The 21740-nt window shown below is 35.4% G+C and overlaps 1 long non-coding RNA gene across 1 annotated transcript; it reads right to left on the bottom strand.

Annotated features, from left to right (window-relative positions):
• Positions 1-17837: 17837 nt before the first annotated feature.
• LOC119544710 lies at positions 17838-21019 on the bottom strand. Its single transcript, XR_005218905.1, has 3 exons — positions 20715-21019; positions 19689-19853; positions 17838-18966 (listed from the first exon to the last, which is right to left on the bottom strand). It is a non-coding gene; the product is annotated as an uncharacterized LOC119544710 (long non-coding RNA).
• Between the last annotated feature and the right edge of the window lie 721 nt (positions 21020-21740).

The raw sequence follows: 21740 nt of genomic DNA, 5'->3' as shown, positions 1-21740 counted from the left end.
TGTTTTTTAACACAATCTTGTGGGGGCAGACTTATTCATCTTTTATTTAGGGTGGAAACTTTTGATTCAGTGTTTCAATGGAGATGTGACTCACTCAACTGTGAGCGATACCTTTGATTAAATTATTTCCATGGAGGTGTGGACCCCACCCATTCAGGGTGGGTCTTGATTAATTCACTGGAGTACTTAAGAGAGCTCAAGAGCTGACACAGACACTGATGCTTGGAGATGCTTGGAGAGAACATTTGGAGATGCTAAACTAAGAGATGAATCCCACAGCTTGCCCTGGAGAAGCTAAGAGAGGACTCCCAGAAGCTTAGAGAACTCCCCAGGCGAACCAAGCAGGGAGCTGAGAGAAGCTAAGAGAGACAGAAGGCCAAAGACATTTTGGAGAAAGCCATTTTGAAACACAACCCGGGAGCAAAGGACGAGCAGACACCAGTCAAGTGCCTTCCCAGCTGATAGGTGTTCCGAACACCATTGATTTTCCTTCCTCTTGTTGATGCATTAGTTTGGACACTTTATGGGCTTAGAACTGTAAATCTGTGACCCAAAAAAACCCCTTTATAAAAGCCAATCCATTGCCAGTATTTTGCATAACAGCAACTTCAGCAAACCAGAACAGATTGTAATATTCTTTATATATTCTCACTTTAAGGCATTATTCTTAGGAACTAATTTTTGTATCAGTATTTATTTTCTTTAAAAATTTCACATGAAAATTAGAAGTCTTTTAATCTTTTCAACTATTTTAATCCTCTGTTTCTTCCTCTTTAGCTCTTACCAGGCCATTCAACCATGCGTGATCTCTCTGGATGCATGTTTCAATGTGCACCATGTGTTTCAGTTTCCAGCTACTTCAGAAAAAATATTAAAATATGAAAACACACCCATTTTTTCAGCAAACAAAAATGCATTTGATAGGATGTTTTTTGTATATGTGTGGAAATAATGGGGGGGGACTGGATCCAGAAAATGTAATGTAAAGGAAATGTAGGCATACTAGATGCACATTATGGAGGTATTTGAAAGAAAACTTCACTGTGATTCAGAGGAAACATTTACTATCTAGAGCTAATTACATGAATGAAATATTCCCCTTTTTGATGCCTGCTCATTTTTCTACATTATGTCACAATAGTTATTTGACCAACACATATTTATTGCTGATCCAAAAATGTGCAATCAATGTTGACAGCTTAAAACAGAGTTCTTTCCACTTTGCACAATAAATTTATTAAAGTACGCATTACCCTTTATACATGTCAATGGTCTCTGTAAACTCAAAACTGCAATCTCCTGCGGTCTCAGTTAAATCGTCTGGGGGGGGGTGGCGGCCGGTTGCTGAACCCTCGGCTCTCAGCGTTGCTCGGAGGGTACCGGCGGCGGGGGCTCTTTCCCGTATTTAATGACATGTGAGATGTTGGAATAATAAACATTTAATACAAATTTTGAACCCACTGCAGGAAACCATGTTTGATGGATTAGTGTGACAGAATAATTATTTTTAGAGCTCAGATAATAGGTTTCATAACATATGCATATCAAAAACATTTGTAATTATTTACTTAGAAAAATGGGGGGTAGGTCCTTGTGAAATAAATAGTTTCAAGTGATAGATTTATGATATCTACTGATAGAGAACACTAAAAAAATAAATAATTTTGGATTAAAATTGAGGCCTTACATTTTGAAGTTGGGAAACAGAGAGGAGAATAGCATATAATTTTTGATTATAACTCCATATCACACAGAAACTATGTATGGAAGATGAAACTGTAGTAAAAGAATGAGGCTAAAATTCTATGTGGACACTTTTAACTGAGACCTGAAATAGAGAAGCACTATTTTGTACTTTTTTTTTGCACTGCAAAAGGGATAAAATCATTCATAGTACCTTCTTCATAGAAAGGCAACTTCTATGCAAGTATAAAAGTAAGAAGAAATGCTTTATATAAATGCATGATATTTGTTTTTCCTTCTCAGATAAACAATGAGTTTGTATGAACATATTGCTCTAAGAAACAGGGGCAATTTCAAGAATTTAATTTCAAGAGCAGCCATCCATCCATCTATCCATCTATCTATGTCTGTCTATCTGTCCATCTATCTGTCTGTCTATCTATCTATCCATATATCTTTGGTTATATTTTTTTCAAATAGTCTGATATAATTTTACTTATATCATTTTTTCCCTAATCATTTGCAGGTTATGGAAATTTAGAATTTTGTTTAATTTGTGGTATTGTTATACTTTATTGTTGCCCCTAAATACCATTTCTGGTGATGTAAGCACTAAAATAATTTGCAAATCACTTAAATCTAAAGACTCTATATTTACATGCAACAAAACAAAACTACTTTTCCTTTTGCATTTTAAAGTACAGGCATCAAGTGAATAATATCTTCATTTTTAAAAAATCAGAATTTTCTGCTTTGGGTTATAGTAGAGCAACTTGTAATAGACTAGCTTTCCTACTACCATAAACAAGAATGAAATGAGAGAAACTGTTGTCACATATTAGACAACAGGCTTTGCAGGGTAAGGATTACTGATAGAAGACAAAGTCATAAGGTAAGCCCCAGGATGATCCAAACTTCCTGATTGCAGATTATTTGTTAACTGTATCTCAAGGGAATGAATCCAAACAAAGCACAGTGGTCTTGCGGAGCTAAGGAGTGAGAAATTAGAGTTCTCAGATGCTGACATATCTGGAATTCCAATACAGGGTATCAGAAATAGGACAGCTTTTCATAGAATGCAATGCAGAGGGATGCCCAGGCTCCCTTTAAGTCGTTGCCCAAATACAGTAGCACATACATGGATCAAGACTATACAAGGTCTGACAAGGAATGGTTTTCAAAGTGAATATAGTTGAATAAGAACTACGTATTGCAGGGTGCTGGCAGACATTGTATTTCCATAGAACCATAGTGGAAATAGTTTGTTGAACAACTCTAGGCATTCATTTAAGACCCCAGAAAAAAACTCTCTAGGTCTTAGAGACTAGGAATACTCCAAAATTAACATAATAACTACTCTACTCTGTTCTAAGGAAGCATAAAAACTAACTTTAAAATAATCAAACAGATTCATATGTGAGCAAACTGTGTGGCAGAATAAATTCAACACTATTTAAAGGAAGAAGACAAAACCCAGATACTCAACAAGATAGGATCCACAATTTCCTGCCTGCAAAAAACAAACAAAAACACAAATTGACTAACTAATTAAAGATGTGAATACATAAGAAAATATGACCAAAAACCAGCAGAAAAAACATCAGTAGAATCCACAGAATGACAGAAATATTGGAATTAGCAAAATATACTCTAAAACAGCCATTATATACAATAAAGATTTAAAGTAAGCATGGGCATAATGAGAAAACAGAATGAGACTCTCAGTAGAGAATTAAAAACAAACAAACAACAAGCAAATTGAAATCCTGAGCCAAAATTTCGTATATGGATGGGGAAAAAAATGCAATGGATAAATTTAAGAGCAGATTCAACATAGTAGATGAGAACACCAGTGTATTTCAACCTTCCAAACTGAAACATAGATGAAAATAGGTGGATCAACAATGATCAGAGAATCAATGACTTGTAGGACAATATCAAGTAGCCTAACATACATGTAACTGGTATCAAAGAAGATAGGTGGAAGGTCTAAAATATTAGAAAAAATAATGGGATGAATTTATGCTGCTGGCTATTGTAATATATTTAGTTCCTTAGGCCACTGCTGCAAACAAACACAAAACTGAACATGATGTATGAGCCAGGAGATAACTATTTTCAAGAATTGCATGACAGGCAGGACAATTATGATCCAAAAGAGAAAGGAAACTTATGATATGGCACCACAATCACCTTGGCTCTCTTCCTGGGGACAATTTTCTGATCTGGTACAACAAGCGAGAGTGTAAGTAGAACATCATGTCTTAGTTTTCCAGGTTTGCTGTAGCAAATACCATGGGTTGGTTGGTTTAAACAATTGGAATTGATTGTCTCAGATTTGGAGGCTAGAAGCCCAAAATCAAGGTATCAACAGGCCATGACTTCTCTTAAGTCTGTAGTGTTCTGCTGGTAGTTTGCTGACAATCATTCTCTGCCTCGGTCACATGGTAATCTGCCTCCTTCGGTCTCCTCCTGTTGTTTTTGCTTCTCTGTCCAAATTTCCTTTGATAATAAGGATTCCAGTCGTATTGAATAGAGGCCAACATGTATTCAATTTTACCTCATTTTAATAGGATCTTCGAAAATTCTATTTACAAGAGAGTTCACACCCACAGGACCAGGGGTCAGGACTTGAATATGTTTTGTGGGGACATGGTTCAACTCCCAACACACGGTGACACTGTGCAGCTGAAGTGGCAGAGACAACAGTTCAGGGCAGTCAAAATAACTATTCTCCCTAGGAAAGAGCACTGTAGAGGAGGGAACACTGGAGAAAGTGGGGGTGGGGAGAGTGCGTAACAAACAGTTCATGTGTAGGTTCCTCATGAGTTTGGTGCAGAAGGATGGGCTGAAAATGATCAAGAGGAGATGACTCAAGGCTTATCAGTGGGTTGGTTAAAAACATAACAGAGACACTAGAGGTCAAGCCTTCCTGGAAGATGGTGGAGATGCACAATAATGGAGACAAAAAACTATGAAAAGTAGTAAGTGATTTTGCAAGACTGAAGGAGAAAGATTTATGTACCAAAAATAGAGTATAATTTCTTTTTTAAAAAGTGCAAAGTCTGTTACAGAAAACAACAAAATATTATGGAAAGAAGTTAAAAGACTTAAAAAGTGGAGACAAGTACCATATCCAAGGATTAAAAGGTGGGCTTTTAGATTTGTACCAAACTGAAGCCAGATTTTATAACCCTGCATCTACCAGTCCATGAATACATGCTGACCCGGGTGAGAGGGTATAACCTAGTGCAAGGCAATGTCCCTTGACTAAGGACAATTACTTACCAGGGACTAAGATGGGGGCTGCAAGCAGCGAACACTCCTGACAGAGGTATGAATGCCTCAAACTTGAGAAGAAATCTGGGTGACACATTGTGACATCTACTACTGCTACTGGTCCCTGGTGCTGTGCTAAAACCCTGCTACCAGATGGCCATGAAAGAGAGTGGAAGGGAAATTTTCCCTAGTAGTTAAGTTTCAGACAATGCCCTATGTAACCACTTTGTGTAGAAAGAGAAGTGGTCAGAGATAAAAACAATATATGGATTAATGGATAGTGGTGATTGACTTGGCGGGTTGGTTATGGTTCTAAATTGGCAAAGATTTAAAAATCAGAGACAAGAAGAATTAGGAAAATGGCATGTGGATAAATCTGTTGAAGAAAGCTGATTTATAGGATAAAGTTCTTCTATTGAATATTAATACCCTTCAAAAATTAGACACCATGTGAACTCACTGCTCTCCCCTCTACGTGGGACCTGAGTCCGAGGAGTGTAAATCTCCCTGGCAATGCAGGATATGATTCCCAATGATGAATCTGGACCCAGCATCATGGGATTGAGAACATCTTCTTGACCAAAAGAGGGATGCGAAATGAAACAAAATAAAGTTTCAGTGGCTGAGAGATTCCAAATGGAGCCCAGTGATCACTCTGGTGGGCACTCTTATGCACTATATAGATAACCCATTTTAGGTTTTAAGGTATTGGAATAGCTGGAAGTAAATACCTGAAACTATTAAACTGCAACCTGGTAGCCTTGACTATTGAAGACGATTGTATAACAATGTAGCTTACAAGCGGTGACAGTGTGATTGTGAAAGCCTTGTGGATCACACTCCCTTTATCCAGTGTATGGATGGATGAGTAGAAAAATGAGGACAAAAACTAAATGAAAAATAGGATTGGGGGGGAATGATTTGGGTGTTCTTCTTTACTTTTGTTTTTTATTATTATTTTTACTTTTTCTGGTATAAGGAAAATGTTCAAAAAATAGATTGGGGTGATGAATGCACAACTATTTGATGGCACTGTGAATAGTTGATTGTACACCATGGATGATTGTATGATATGTGAGTATATCTCAATAAAACTGAATTAAAAAAAAATAGTCACCATGAAAAGACACTAAAGACCCAGTTGATTTAAGCTAGTCTCTGTCATAATCCACCTCAGTACTGGCCCTGTGAGCAGCTGAAGGCAGTAGGCATGGAGACTATGGATGGACTTCCATTAACCAAGGACTGGACAGACCCCAATCCAAGACTTACATATGGATGGGCACCTTTCCTTGAGGAAACCAACTGGTAACTTGGAAGCAAGTTCATTATATTGGACCTATTCTATACTGAATGGTTCAGCAATTCATGTTAAATGGTACCTACACATATTTCTTGTGCGGTTTTGTACTTCCTGTCTGTAGGTCCTTATTTAGTACCTTGATCTGAGGACATAAAGAATGTTCATGTCAGGTTGATAGACCAAATGGATGTCCTCTGAAGATGCAGCTGAGAGGACAGCTTTGAGTGATACCCTGTGAAGATGGGAGGGTTTTCATCCTGTGTCACAGACCACTATGTTCTGCTATAACTCTCAATGGTGGAATATATGGATGAGGAAATAAAGAAGCTGAATTAGGAGTAGGCCTACTTAGCATCCCGTTCAATAAATCACTGGCACAAGTTGTATTTCTTGTCCCCACAGACTCCCACTGTTCTTACTGAGGTTCAGTAGATTTTCTTGAATAAATGCTATGCTTTTAGTAAATTTCCAGAATCCTAAATGGTTGTTTTGGTGACTTTTGTCCAATTTTTTCATTGCTATTTGGGAAAAGGACTTGCCAAATACCTTACTCAGCCATTTCAGAACCCTGCTCTGCTATCACATTTCTGGAGGAAATTACTTTAAATAAAGATTTCTATCAACACACCAAATATCAAATAATTATGAAGGCAAAATGAAGATATTTTTCAGGTAATGATGGATGAGTTATTTTCTCACAAATCCTTTCTAAACAAATTACTTGAAGATGGACTCTAGTAAAGGAAAGGATTAAGTTTACAAAGTAGAAGACATAAGATGCTGTGGATCTAACTCAGGAAAGTTGTAGAGGGAAGTCACAGGATGATGCTCTGTAAAGGCTGAAGTGTAACCAATTTAGAACAGTACTGGTTGTGGGTGGAGTAGAGTTTGTGGGATGGGAAATGCTCTAAGTAAAAGAAAGATCTGTAGAGAGAAGGTAATATGATGACATATATTTGGAATATTTTAAAGATAGGCCAAATAGAAATAACACAAGAAAGGGAGGCAGAAGTTTGGAAAGTTAAGGATCAGCAAAAATTAAACAAGGAAAAAAAAGAGCATCATACATCATTTCCATTGCAATACAAATTCTTATTCATGATAATTCAAAATTTTTGTTTAGTTTCAATAGCTAAGCTATACACAGAACAAAAAGGGGTTAGTGTCTATGATATATTGAGGAAGTTGAAGTATTGCATGAGAGTTAGAATCATTACTGTCCTCAACTTACAAAATGCAGAACTAAGAAATTTAATTCATTATTATTAGAATAAAAATAGATGTTCTAATTCCTTGTCAAAGAGAAGAAATAAAAATAGTAATATTTTGGATGGAGTGGAAAGGGAAGTCATGGAGGGGGGGAATATGTCTATGAACTAAATCCACACTCTCCCACTTTGTCCATGGGTAATGTCTAACATTCATAAACCAAAAAAATAGTCAAAGAAACATGTACCAGACTATACATTTACTATACATTTAAAGAACTATAGAGTATTCTGCCGAGTAGAATTGGGTATCAGAGAGGGTGAGTATCAAAAAATTGATACTTTTCATTTTAAGCTGTTTTGGTATTTAATTTTAAAGTTTTGACTTTCAAAAATGCACATATATACTTTCATAAATGTATTAAAATAACAACTAAAATTAACTAGAAGAAGATACAGATCAATCAAGATAGCTAACCTGAAATTATATTGCAGTTTAGCCTAGTTTGTAAGAGCAGTTTCTGAAAGCATGTTACCTATTATGAATACAGGTTCTGTCACTCAGTTGCATAACTGTGTCCATATTATTTAAGCACTGTGCACTTCAGTTGCATGATCTTAAAAATTGATAATTGATAATATTATTACCTATGCCATTGAGTTCTGAGAAAGGCAAATGAATTCATATATGTAAATTTATTAAAAGAGGAAGCTTTTTGTAAATTTATATTAAATTATTGGAGTTAATGAGTAAAGGAAAAGAAACAAATATATATGCTTTAGAGAGACAGCATCCTTTAAAAGTAAGAGCTATTCAAAGTATTACCTGTAAAGTGTTATTTCCTTTTCCCATGGTGATGTGTCCATCATTATTTACCCTCTGGCTTCTACTAAGAGTTTTTCTGTCTATTCTTACTGAAGGATACCTTCCAGTGATTTCTTTAAATTTCTTTGAGAGCTGGTCTATAATAATTCTGGTTCTCCTGCAACAACTTGTAATGATTTGAAATTGCTAATAAGTAGCTCAGCAGGAGGTTAGGGGGTTCCAAAATAAAATTACCACACTAATGATGATTAGCTTTCAGGTAGGCCTGTTAACAAAAATGTATATTCAGAGAGTAGGTTTTCTTGTTAAAGATTTGTTCTTGTTAACAGTGGTGCTGTGATAGCTCCTAAACTGCAGGAATACGCCGAAGAGCGCCGTGACGTTATGGTGGGTAGAAGAATAAAATGATGAGAAACAATTAAAATGGAGTTTCTATTAGGTCCATTCACGTATTGTGAGATTTGAAACAATTCCAGTAATATCTTCAGATAATATAATAAGTGGTGAGGATTAATTTTATCATTAAGAATTTCAATTTGGATATGTTACTAAATATTCCTAAACTGAGACTGTTACTAAATATTCCTAAACTGAGACTGTCATTGAGAAGTGGATCAGGTCTGCAAACCTAGTATTTGCTGTAAATTTTCATATCACTCTTGTTTCATATGGCATGTCGAAGTAGAATACAGTAAGCACGCAAAGAAAATCTTTTAATTCCAACAAGCAATCCAATATTTTTACCATCCCTTGGGATATCAATTATAAACTCATTTATATGGTGTTTTCCATTGTAATCAAGGATTACTTGATAGGACTCTGACTGGATCCTTTTCTTGTGTTGGACCTTCACTGGGACACATTGTAAAAGTGATATAATTTAGAATCAGTTCAATGAACCTCCAATTGGTAACTACTAATTCTATTAAAACTTTTTAAATGATTCGATATATTGAGGAATAAAATTTATTTGAAAATTTAAATTATTAATGATATATAATTGTGTTTGTTGTGTATACTGTATAGTTATATATAACTATATGACTATAACTATATATATAGTTCTGCTTCCTAGAAATTCACCAATTACATTACTATCTATCCTTAGATCTCTCTTAGTGTCCACATTTTTCTCACACCAGTGCTTGTGCTAGATATCAGCATTCAATTGGAATTGGTGTATGAGTTGAAAAAACCAGTTTAAGCCCTCATACTGTGAGTGAAAATACATTGGGAGACTGGATTAAAGTTGGTAAACTACATTTACCAGTCTACCTGCCCTCCTATCCCAAATCCCTTCACATGCCAATAATAATGACAATAATAGTAATTCTAATATTGCTGGAAAACAAGAAATGATGTCAGGGGTGGTCTGAAAAATTGAGGAATTCATCCAGATTTAAAAAAACAAAAAACAAAATGTAATCCAAAGAATAGCAAGAGAAGACTATCATGGCCTAAAGAGCTATGATTAAGATTATAGTAATTATCTTCATACATACATGTGAAGAAAAAAAAATGGGACTTCAGGTTTCAATTCTGAGATTTGTTAATTGTCACTTTGTCCTTAAAGAAGGAAAGAAAAAGATGAACAAACAGAAAATCAAGATTTTCTTGTACCCATCCAAGAATGGAGGTGACAGAGCAAAATACCACACCAAAATCTGGAAAGGTAAATCCAGAGTTACAGCCCAGATCTGAACACCTTGAGCATAAGCTGTGTGAGCCATCAACTGTTAAGAGTGATTAAATGGTAATTTTGATAATTTGATGGTGACAATCTTATGGACACCTCCATGCTTTTGTGGGTAGTACCTAGAGGTTGCACCTTCTAAATAATTTCTGAAGCTAAAGTCTTAAAAATCCTTAAATACATTTGCTTCTCTTTCCTTTTCACTTTTCTTATTACTTTATGTGGTATTGACTTTTAATAGTGGTAGCAATCTCGGATATCTGCTTTCATTTAAAATGAGTAACTCAAATGCTTTGGGAAAAAAAAAGCACTTTTTGCTTTATCCTATAGGAGCATGATATTAATAATACCATTGTTTCTTAAAATATTGTTCAAGGAGTTATCTTAACAAGGAAATAAATTAAACAAAGAAACAAAAGAACAACCAAAATTAAAAAAAAAAAAACAACTAAAAAACAAAAGAACGCTCAAGCATTATCCCTTCAAATATTGCTTCTGTTTAAATCTATTTACTATTTCTGGGATTCTAATTATACAAATTAAATCTTTTATAATATATTTTCAGTTTTTTATCTATGCTTCAGTCTGAGTAGTTTCTCCTGCTCTATCTTCCAGCTCACAAATTCTCTTTTTAGCTATACCTATCTGTTTTTATATCTACTAGATACTTGTAGATCTTAATCAAGGTATTACATTTCCAGAAATAATCAGCTTTTTGAGAGAAAGTTTTAGATTTGACACATTCCTTGAATGTCTCCCAACAAATTGAACATAATCTTGACTCATGACATACCAAAAATTAAGAACAAAACATTTTAAAAAGTATATATATTATTTAAAGAATTTTAATTATTGCCTTGTGATAGCTACATGCCTATTAAAATTCAATAGTCAAATAAAAGCCCAACATTTAAATGTACTATAAAGTTCTCAGTGCTGTATGATTTACTACTGTGTTTTTCCCTCAGTAGTTCAAGAAAAATTACCAAATGTCAAATACATAAATATGTATAGGGTCAAACAATCTCTTGTAGTTCTATAAAAAAATGTGAAAAACATACAGATTTTACCATAATAAAATTTGATAAATTTCAAGAAAGAGAATTAATCTATTTTTCAGGCAAGAAAAAAAAGAGGATACTTTATTTTTGTTTGCTGTTTAGAAGAAAAGGGGTCAGGGGTCACAACACTCTATAACTTCATGTTTTGCTATTCAGTTTTAGACTTCATTCTTTCATAATGATTATCACTCAAACTGATTCTAACTTCCTGCAAAAAATTGCTCCTAAGGCATTAGGAGTCCTCTGTGAGAAGAAACTACAAAACCCAGATGCAATAATGTAGTATGTGTTATCAAAGTATAATTGGCAGGGAGGCTTATCTCTATTTTATCTACACATAGTTTTAGAGACCAAATTACATTTGTGGTGTTAAGATACACAGGGAAATTTTCATTCATAGACCTTGATCTGATTTTGAATCTCATTCTAAGCCTTCATGGGTCAAATTTGTGTTACATTTTAAAATATTCTCCAAGTCACCAATTCTCATTTAAAATCAAAATGTAATTCACAGGAAGAATTGACTCATTCTTCAAAAAGTCACTAGGGTATTATCTCTTCATTTTTGACACTGATTCATTATGAAATAGACCATTGATTTGAAAACTGTGCTGTATATGTATTGGGATTTTAATGGGATTTTACCTTGCTTATTTTAAACATATCTATCTTCATGCATAAGACTCCACATCTGCTAGTCATTGTTTTTGAATTTTGAAGCAATATTTTGAAATGTAAGGAAAAGGAAGGCAGGGATGCTTATGTGTATTAAAATCCCTAACTCCTTTCCCAACCACAGCAAATAGTTTCCTGCTTTACTTGAAAATGATGATAAATTTAGGATTTTTGAATTTGTTGATTTAATTAACCAATAGTCATTACTAATTTGCAAACATGTGACTGAAAAATGAAAAAGAAGTCCTTGGATATCTATCAGGTGCGTATAGGCCTGGCTATAAAATTTAGGCTTTGTTTTTCTCCTGTTGAACATAAACAGTTTCAGAGATCACTAACATCAGATAAAGTAACTCTAAATGATGATGGAGTGAGGCAAAAAATAAAAAAATAAAAAAAGATCACTCTATTTATGTTTGAGCATAAACAAAAATAAGAATTCCATCCAAACTACAAAAATTATCAAACTTCCCTCTTTTCTTGCTGACACAAGTTACTAATGCTTCTTTGTCCATTGTAGCTGTCAACCTGCTCTGTTTCTCCCCACTTCCACCTAACACACATTATGACAGCCAATCACAGAACTGCCCTTGCTGTCTGTCAACACACAGGCCACAGCAAAGCACTATTTTCTTGACCCCTCCCATAAATAACCTAACAGAAGCTCAAATTTTATACCAAATTCCTCCCAATGCCCTCACTGAGATGCCTCTTGTTTCCCCATAGTGGTTGTCTTCCTTATTGCCATGACCAATAAATGCAACTTTGACTACAGGTGTGTTCCTAATCATCCTTGGCTAAAGGTCAGTGGCATGACTTTTCACACTAGTGACTTCAGTCATATATGAAACCAGATGTATATGTGACTCTAAACACGCATGAATCTTTTTCATTTATGGGACTTATTTTTTATAATCTCTCTTTCCCCTGTGAGATTTGTGGGTACATGAGACTACCAAAATAGAAATTTAAAGTTTTATTTCTCCTCATTAACCTGTCTGAGGAAATTGCTGATTCAAATTCATTCAGCAGATATACTTTTTGATTGCCTATTATGTGCTGGGCACTCTTCTTGGTGCTTGGAAACATTAGAGAAAAAGATAAATGCAAAGTTCTTGCTCTCTAGCTAAGGATCTAATGTATACCAGGTCCTGGTGTCTGTCTGATGTTTTCAGTAACCACATGTTATGTTGTCAGGGAAAACAGAATAATTTGAATAATTGTGGAATAGAGAGAGTATGTGGTAGAGTAAGTAGGTGAGTGTTAAAACCATTTTCTTTTGGGGGGAGGTTCTTGCCCTCTATCTCTCTATAGCCCCATTAATCTTCACTGCAGTGCCTTGAGAAAGGCCTTCAATAGGGTCCAAAACTCTTAACACTATTACTTTTTCCTACCACTTTCCTAGAACCACATGCTTCACAGGCACATGTTCTGCTTTCCAGGAGCTTGTAGATGATGGTTTAATAATATTTTGCATTTTATAATATGAGGAACTCTAGGTTTCCAGCCAATTGCCTCACCACTCAAAGTGCAATTGTTCAACCAACGCCAATGCAGAGTAATGCTTATGAACAAGGCAAATGCATTCAGTGTAATTCAAACATCTCCAAATTACCCATGAAGATATTCTTGAATCTGTGGCCTGAAAAATCATGATTTGATGATGATCCAGAGGATAAAAAAAAGACTAATCTGTGACCTATATAAAGTTTGATAAACAGGAGTATTATTTCCTTCCAAAAGAATTGCAAGTTTAAATAATCTCACCACATTTGGAAAGATCACTATTTATAGAATATCATTGTTCAGCAATGCTCTCTCTTGAATAGAGTTATTTCATTATTGCAATGGCAGGGATTTTTTTAATTTGACTAATATTGTAGCATTAGAAAATACAAAAGAACAGTTCAACAATCTCTTTTTTTTTTTTTTTTTTTTTTACTCTTTAAATCATATATTCTCTAGGGTGAAATATAGCAAAATTTACAGATGGTTAATAAAATTGCTCATGAGCTAGATCATATTCAGAATTAATTTTTTTAAAAAACTCATGAAATGTCTATAACATTACAGTTAATTTAAACTGTTTTCTAAATTCATCTTACTGTCTACTACCATAACACTCTTCAAAGAGGGAAACCATTCTTTCAAATATGGAATTAACTTTGTCAGTTGCATTTAATAATATAATTATTTTAATTTTTAGTTGTTGGTGGAGAGAAATATCAGTATCTCTTATTTATAAGATGGACAAGACCTCATTCTCTTGACCAATTTTTTATTCTCACTTGTTTCAAGATTTGCTCAGGTATCTGTTTTTCTACTCTGGTGATAATACAGCTAGATCACACTTGCTTAATATGTTTTTCACCACCAGGCCTTTGAAAGTGTGTTGCAACGCAGTTTATAAGACAATAAATTCAGACTTTTTCTGTAGTTTGTACACATTTGATATGTTATTGATTTTCCCCCCTGAGTTTTCTTTCCGTTTCTCTCCATTTGCTACAGATTACTTCCATTTGCCTGTTTACCCATTATATTTTCTCTTTCTCCATCTGCTTTAATTCCATCTCTGTATTTACTTTGCTGTTCAACATCATTCTATACTCAAAAGAAGAACTTTATAAATTTGTTCGTGAAGTAAATAACATTCAGAAAATATGGTTTTTGAAAGTTGTCTTATAATTCCAACAAATTTCTCTCTCTTTCATGCTAGTGGCATTTGATCTTGGTTAAACCTTGTTCAAAGCCAAATCAATGGTTATGTGCCACAGGTAGTTCACCTTCTTTGCCCTGATTTTTTAATCACTTTACTAGATATAATTTACACATCATAAAATTCATGTATTTTATGTATATAACTCAATGAATTTTAACAAAATTACTAAGTTGTGCAAATATCACCACAATAAAATTTTATAACATTTCTATCATCCCAGAAAGTAACCTCTTGCCTCCTTTTTCAGTCACTGCCAATTCTTTTCCCCAGCTTCAGGCACACACTAACCTACTTTACAACTCCAGAGATTTGCCTTTTCTGAACATTTCGTATAAATGGAAGCAAACAATATGTGAGCATTTCTCTCTGGATTCTTTGATTTAACATAATATTGTTCAAGTTTATCCATTTTGTAGCATACATCAGTACTTTTTTCACAAATAGTATTATATTGTATAGATATATCATGTTTTGTTTTTCTTTTCACCATATGATTGGCATTTGGGTTGTTTCTGCTTTTTGCTATGAATAATGCTGCTATGAACATTCTCATACAAGTCTTCCTGTTGACATATGCTTTCATCTAGTTTTGAATACTTTTGAGTAGAGTTGCTGGCTTATATGGTGAATTTAAGTTTTAAATTTGAAGAAACTGACTATTTTCAAAGTGGCTGCACCATTTTATATTCTCACTAATAATGTATGGAGTTGGAATGTAGTTAGATATTTGAAATAATAAAATCCACAGTGATGATGTTTAAATATATTCTGAAAATCAAATGTTTGTGTTTGTACATGGGACTCTATATTAGAGCCCTCTGAAGTATTTTCAGAATAGTCATAAAAAAATCAATTTTGGGTGAACTAAATGAAAATTCTCTAATAAGCATTTTAAATGTTTTGTGAAACTTTTTTAGCACATATATTAGTTGCAAAATCTTTGTCAAATGACTTCTGCATTGATTCAAATTATGTTCTTTTCTTTCATTTTATTAATGCAGTGTATTACATTGATTGATTTTCTTATGCTGAAACACACTTGCCTTCCTGGGATAAATCCCAAATGATCATAGAGTATAAACCTTGAATGTGCTATTGTTTTCAGCTAGATAGTGTTTTGTTGAGTAATTTTGCATATTAATCTGTAATTTTTTTTCTTGTGATGTATTTATCTGGCTTTGGTATTAGGGTGATGATAGACCCAGAGTGATTTGGGAAGTATTCCATCATCTTCAGTTTTTTGGAAGACTTTGAGCAGGATTGGTGTTAATCTTGTTGGAATGTTTGGTAAAATTCACCAGAGATGCCTTCTGGTCCTGGGCTTTTCTTTGTTGGGAGGTTTTTTGATGACTGATTCAGTCTCTTTTCTTGTTGTTGGTCTGTTGAGGTCTTCTGTTTCTTCTTAAGTCAGTGTAGATTGTTTGAATGTTTCTAGGAGTTTGTCCGTTTCATATACGTTATCTAATTTGTTGATGCAGAGTTGTTCATAGTATCCCTTTATAATCCATTTTATTTCTTTGAAGTTGACAGTAATGTTCACCCTTTCATTTCTGATTTTAGTCAGATTTTTTAATCTCTCTTATTTTCTTTGTCAGTCTAGCTAAAGGTTTGCCAATTTTATTGATCTTTACAAAGAACCATCTTTAAAATTCAACTTCTGTGTGAGACAAAAGATAGAGATATTTATTTGGTGGAAAATATTTTCTGTTGGATGCTATATAATTTAACTTGTGTGGACATTTATTCAAACACCATAATTACATGGAGACTTGAATAGGGAGTGAGATCTGTTTTGTTTGTACAAGTTGGTGTGAAGCCCCAGTACATCCCAGTGTAATTTGGGCAGAGGATAAAAAAGTATTTGGAAAGTCCCCTTGAGGGACTGGAGAAAAATGTGTAAATAATAGATTTACCCACCTGAGAATTCGTTAAATTTTTGCAAACACAGGGGACTACCAATTTACTAGGCTGAGTCCTTGATCTTGGGGCTTGCCCTTATGAAGACTGTTACTGCAAAGGAGAGGCTAAGCCTACTTATAATTGTGCCTCAGATTCACCCCCAGAAAACCTCTTTTGTTACTCAGATGTGGCCTCTCTCTCTAAGCCAATTTGGCAGATGAACTTGCTACCCTCCCCACTACGTGTGACATGACTCCTGGGGCATAAATCTCCCTGGCAACGTGGGACCTGACTCCCAGGGATGAGTCTGGACCTGGCATTATGGGATTGAGAAAGCCTTCATGACCAAAAGGGGGAAGAGAAATGAAACAAAGTAAAGTTTCAGTGGCTGAGAGATTTCAAATGGAGTCAAGAGGTCATTCTGGAGGTTTCTCTTATGCATCATATAGATATCCCTTTTTAGTTCTTAGTTTATTAAAATAGCTAGAAGGAAATACTTGAAATTGTTGAATTGCAACCCTTGTTTCTTGAAGATGAGGGTATAACCTTGCAAGCCTTGCTTCTTGAAGATGAGAGTATAACCATATAGCTTATATGGTGTGACTGTGTGATTGTAGAAAACCTTGTGGCTCACAGTCCCTTTATCCAGCGTATGGGCAGATGAGTAGAAAAATGGGGACAGAAAAGTAAATGAATAATAAGTGGGGGGGATGGGTTGCTTTGGGTGTTCTTTTTTTTCACTTTTATTTTTTATTCTTGTTCTTGTTCTTTCTGATGTAAGGAAAATGTTCAGAGATAGATTGTGGTGATGAACGCATAACTATGTTATCATACTGTGGACAGTTGATTGTATACCATGGATGATTGTATGGTGAGTGAATGTATTTCAATAAAACTGAATTTAATAATAAAAAAAAAGAACACCCAAATCACCCCCCCATCCCACCCCATTCCCCATTCAGGTTTTGTCCCCATTTTTCTACTCATCCCTCCATACACTGGATAAAGGGAGTGCAATCCACAGGGTTTTCACAATTGCACTGTCACCCCTTGTAAGTTACATTGTTATACAATTGTCTTCAAGAATCAAGGTTACTGGGTTGGAGTTTGGTAGTTTCAGATATTTACTTCTAGCTATTCCAATATATTAAAACCTAAAAAATGTTATCTATATAGTGTGCAAGAATGTCCACCAGAGTGACCTCTTGACTTCATTTGAAATCTCTCAGCCACTGAAGTTTTATTTCATTAAGGAATAATTTTGAGCTCAGGGTTTGATATTTGTTCTAACTCCAGGAGGGCTTCACCCAGCTTTCTTATTCCCTAGTTTTCTTCTGCAAGGTAGCTGACCAGCAGTCTAGGCTGTATCTTCAGTAGATACCCAGATGTCCTCCCAATAGCTTTTTACTACAGCCTCCACTGTTCTGAAGAGTACCTAGGCTTAAATTTCTCCATGTTTCTGTGAAAATGAAATCAGTTCCTTTGGGAAGTGATTAGGAGCTATTTTTTTTAGGCCTGCTTCTCCCCCCAGCAAAATCACTGAGCCATGGCTCTGGAACTGGGGGTGAGGTCAATAGAAAGCTTCTCTGATTGACACCTATGCTCTTGGTAGGGGGTAGGCAGCAGTTGAGGTTCTCTTGGCTTGACTCTCTTGGCATGGATCCACCAATCTAACAAGTCAGGGCAAGGGCTTTTGGGGTACCAGCATGCCACACCCACGGTAGAACTTCCATTCCATGAGTTGTAGTTGGGAAGAAGGTAGCCCTCATCATTTAACTGCACTCACCCAGGACTTAGCCTCAGCAACAGGGAGGTGGGTCAGGATGAGAAACATTGACATGCTGCTCCTTCAGGGAAGAAAGCCCTCCAACTATGTTGGGGGTAAAGGAGAACCTGTGTCCTTGGCTGTAGCAGTTATGTTTGTTAGGTTACAATATTATTTTGAATGGATGTAGGAATGAGGGAAACCATGAAGATTTGGGGGATTAAAAATGGTCAGATTCCCTACTTGTCCTTTTTATTTTTCCATTTCCCACTGGGACATGTTTTTGTGAGGATGAGTAGGTTTCATGACATTTTAGCCACATGCCTGTTTGCACAGACTGTCTGTAGCAAGATTTTCTATTTGGGGAATCATTGAGCTGTATTGCTTTCTACCACTGTTAAGATTGCACACATATTTAACATTTAAAATATTAAATATGAAATGAAATGATCTATTTATTGCTTCTATGTCCTTATCACATGCAGTAAAACATGTTTATTTTATTTCAGGGAAAATGTTGTATTTACCGAGCTCTTAAATGAGTATTCATTTTTAATAAGGCTTGTATAAAAGCAAAATATCCTAGCTTCATTTGTAATGTACTCATATAAAGATATATTCCTGACTAGCTAGGGTTTTTGAATGCCCTTCAGAGAGATGTCTGGTGAAAAACATCCCTAATTATATTGATGTTCTATAAATTGGAAAGGAAATTTAATAGTGATATACATAAAACATATCCCCCAAATTAAACAATATCTGTATCTGATAGGCATTAGTGACTTCAAGGTTACAATGACTTTAAGTTTCTAGTGAAAAAGGTTAAGAAGTCCATATAGAAGAATAATTATTTCCCTGAAAAAAAAAAAAGAACAAATATAAGCATCTTTCTTTTGGATGTTGTGATGATTAAGTTCCTATACTACATTGGCTATCTCATGGTTTCCAGTCGTTTGGTCAAGCAAGCAGTGGCCTCATTGTTACTGTGATGGTATTTCATGAATTTAAATCATTAGTCAGTTGATTGCCTCGATGGCTGATTACATGGACAATCAACAAAGGAGACTGCCTTTGGCAATGAGAGATGTCTCATTCAATCAGTTGAAGGCCTTAAAGGAAAAACTGATGATTTCTGCAGTCAGAAAGAAAAACCTTTCTCTATTTCAGCCATCCAGCTGCTCCTGGGGAATTCATCAAAACCTTCATCAGAGTTTCCTACTTGCAGACTGCCCTACAGAATTCAGACTTGCCAATCCTCACGGTTTGTGAGCAAATGGGTTCTGTCTAATTTCCATTTTTGAGCTCTCATTTTTTCTACATGCTTATTTCATTTGCAGATAGGCTTTTTCTAAACAGCAAGAAAAATGGCTATTGTCAGTTTCAGGCCTAGCATTCCCTTCCAGACTCCTTCCTAGTGTCTGTATATAAAAACTTGCAAAAGATAGATGAACCTTCTTGAAATCACATGTTAGTTACCAATTGCTGCATTAGAAATTACCCCAAAATTATGTCACATAAAACAACAAATATTTATTTTCTCAGTTTCTGTGTTTCTGGAATCAAGGTATACACCTTACCCAGGTGACTATTTCAGGCCTCTCATAAAACTTCTATCAAAGGGTCAACAAGGGGCTGCAGTCATTGGTCCTTGATTACTGTCAGCCAGCAACTTTAGTTCTTGCTGCACGGGCTCCTCCATAGGATTACTCTCTTGGTTGCTTTCTTCCTCCAGAGTGAGGGCTCTGAGAGAGACAGAGATATAGAGATGATAGAGACAGAGATGGGTGAGAGAGCAAGAGATAAAAGGACAGAAGCCACAGTCCTTTTGTAACCCAATCTTGGAAGGGATATCCCGTTGCCTAAGCTTTAATGATATCCATTCATCTGAACTTAGTCAATAAGTAAAACTCACACTGAAGGGCAGAGAATGATCCAAGGCTATTAATACCAGGAAATGGGGATCACTGGGGACCATCTTACAGACTGCCTACCACAGTCACTGAAATAATTATTGTGGCCAAAGTGATACAACTTTCAGACCTGGACTAGATAATAAGTTTATCACACATTTTATGAGTGATGAGAGACACATGTGAACCACATTAAATAGGATCTGCACTAAAAAGAGGGTTGATTTATCATAAAAAAAAAAAAAGGAAAGGATTCCTGGAGAGGCAAAAACAACTAATATTCAGTTCATGGACACTGAATGAATCCTCCTTCTGAGGTGAAGTTTTGTCTCTGGGAAGCTTGGGCAATAAGTGAGGGAAGTTATATTGAGGAAAATCTTGATTATTTTTACTTTACCTATTAAGTAAAGTAATCAAGTTTTGTTTCTTTCTGTGTTTTTGTCTTTTTGTTTTTGAAAGAGAGTATCAGTGCTATGAAAGCTGTGTAATAGATGCTGGCAGTGGAAGGAGAATAGATTTCAGTGCTATCTGACAACAGGAATAACACATGCAATTTCCATGCTACAGATAGCATGGCATTGGACAGCAACTGAAAGCAAGTAAAAGTATAATACTAGGTGTTTTAGTTTCCCAGCTGCTAAAACAGATTCCATACAATGGGTTGGCTTAAACAATGGGACTTCATAGGCTTACAGTTTTGAGGCTAGGAGAAATCCAAATTGAGGCATAAGCAAGAGGATGCTTTCTCCCCAAAGGCTGTGGCATTCTGCAGCTGGCTGCCTGCGATCTTTGGTCCTTTCCTTTTGTTTCACATGGTAATGCACATGGCAGCATCTTCTCCTTTCTCCTCCAGGTTCCACTGACTCCTGCCTTTTGCCCGTGGCTTTCTCCTTCCATGTCCAGTTTCCTTTGTTTCTTGCTTATAAGGACCATATTGGATTGACATAATTGAATCCTCAAGATGAATCTGAAGAAGTAAGTTAAGGGCAAGATGTGGCTGAGCTTTGTAGTTTCTCATTAATGATTTGGTCTTTATCCAAAAAATAATAAGAATGTTTGAGGGTGTGATACTCTAAAAATAGCTACTGTTAAACTGTTAAACTGTAAATGGAGAAGGGAAGGGAAAGGGAAAATAGAGTTTTTTTCCCGAAAGTGCAGGACCAGCTAAAAAAGAAAACCTCTTGTTACATACATAACGTAACTTGCATAACATATGACCACAGCAAAGCCACAAGAATTCAAAGCATATCTGTATTTGCTAAATAAAGGGAAATGCCCAGATACCACTAATGAAGTAAACGCTGATAAAACAGCTCCAGAAAAACACTACAGCTGTCCTGTGGTTAGACTGGGGATCCCTTGCTAGTTCCAGACAAAATACAAGGCTCATGTACTAATATGACTAGCTAAGAAAAAGGAGGAGAACTTCACCGTTTAGAGCTGGTTTCTATTACAGCCAAGGTCTTCAATGTAAAAAGGTATCAGAAAAACTTCACCTACTGGCCTAGAACATGAAAGCCTCTAATCTGGGGACTCCAGGTTAAACCAAATGAGAAAAAAAGCCCAGAGGTTTCCAAATTAAGTGCTGCACTTGGAGTGGATTTGTGCTTCAAATTTGTATTATTCTTGTTTGGCAGGAATATACAAATTGAGAAATTAAAGTAAAAATTACTGGGACTGACTATAACCAGTCTAGATAATTTGGCAAAAACAAAAAGA

Source organism: Choloepus didactylus, chromosome 9, assembly GCF_015220235.1.
Source record: "Choloepus didactylus isolate mChoDid1 chromosome 9, mChoDid1.pri, whole genome shotgun sequence".
In the NCBI taxonomy this organism is placed as follows: domain Eukaryota; kingdom Metazoa; phylum Chordata; class Mammalia; order Pilosa; family Megalonychidae; genus Choloepus; species Choloepus didactylus.
This window is presented reverse-complemented; position numbering and strand designations above follow the sequence as displayed.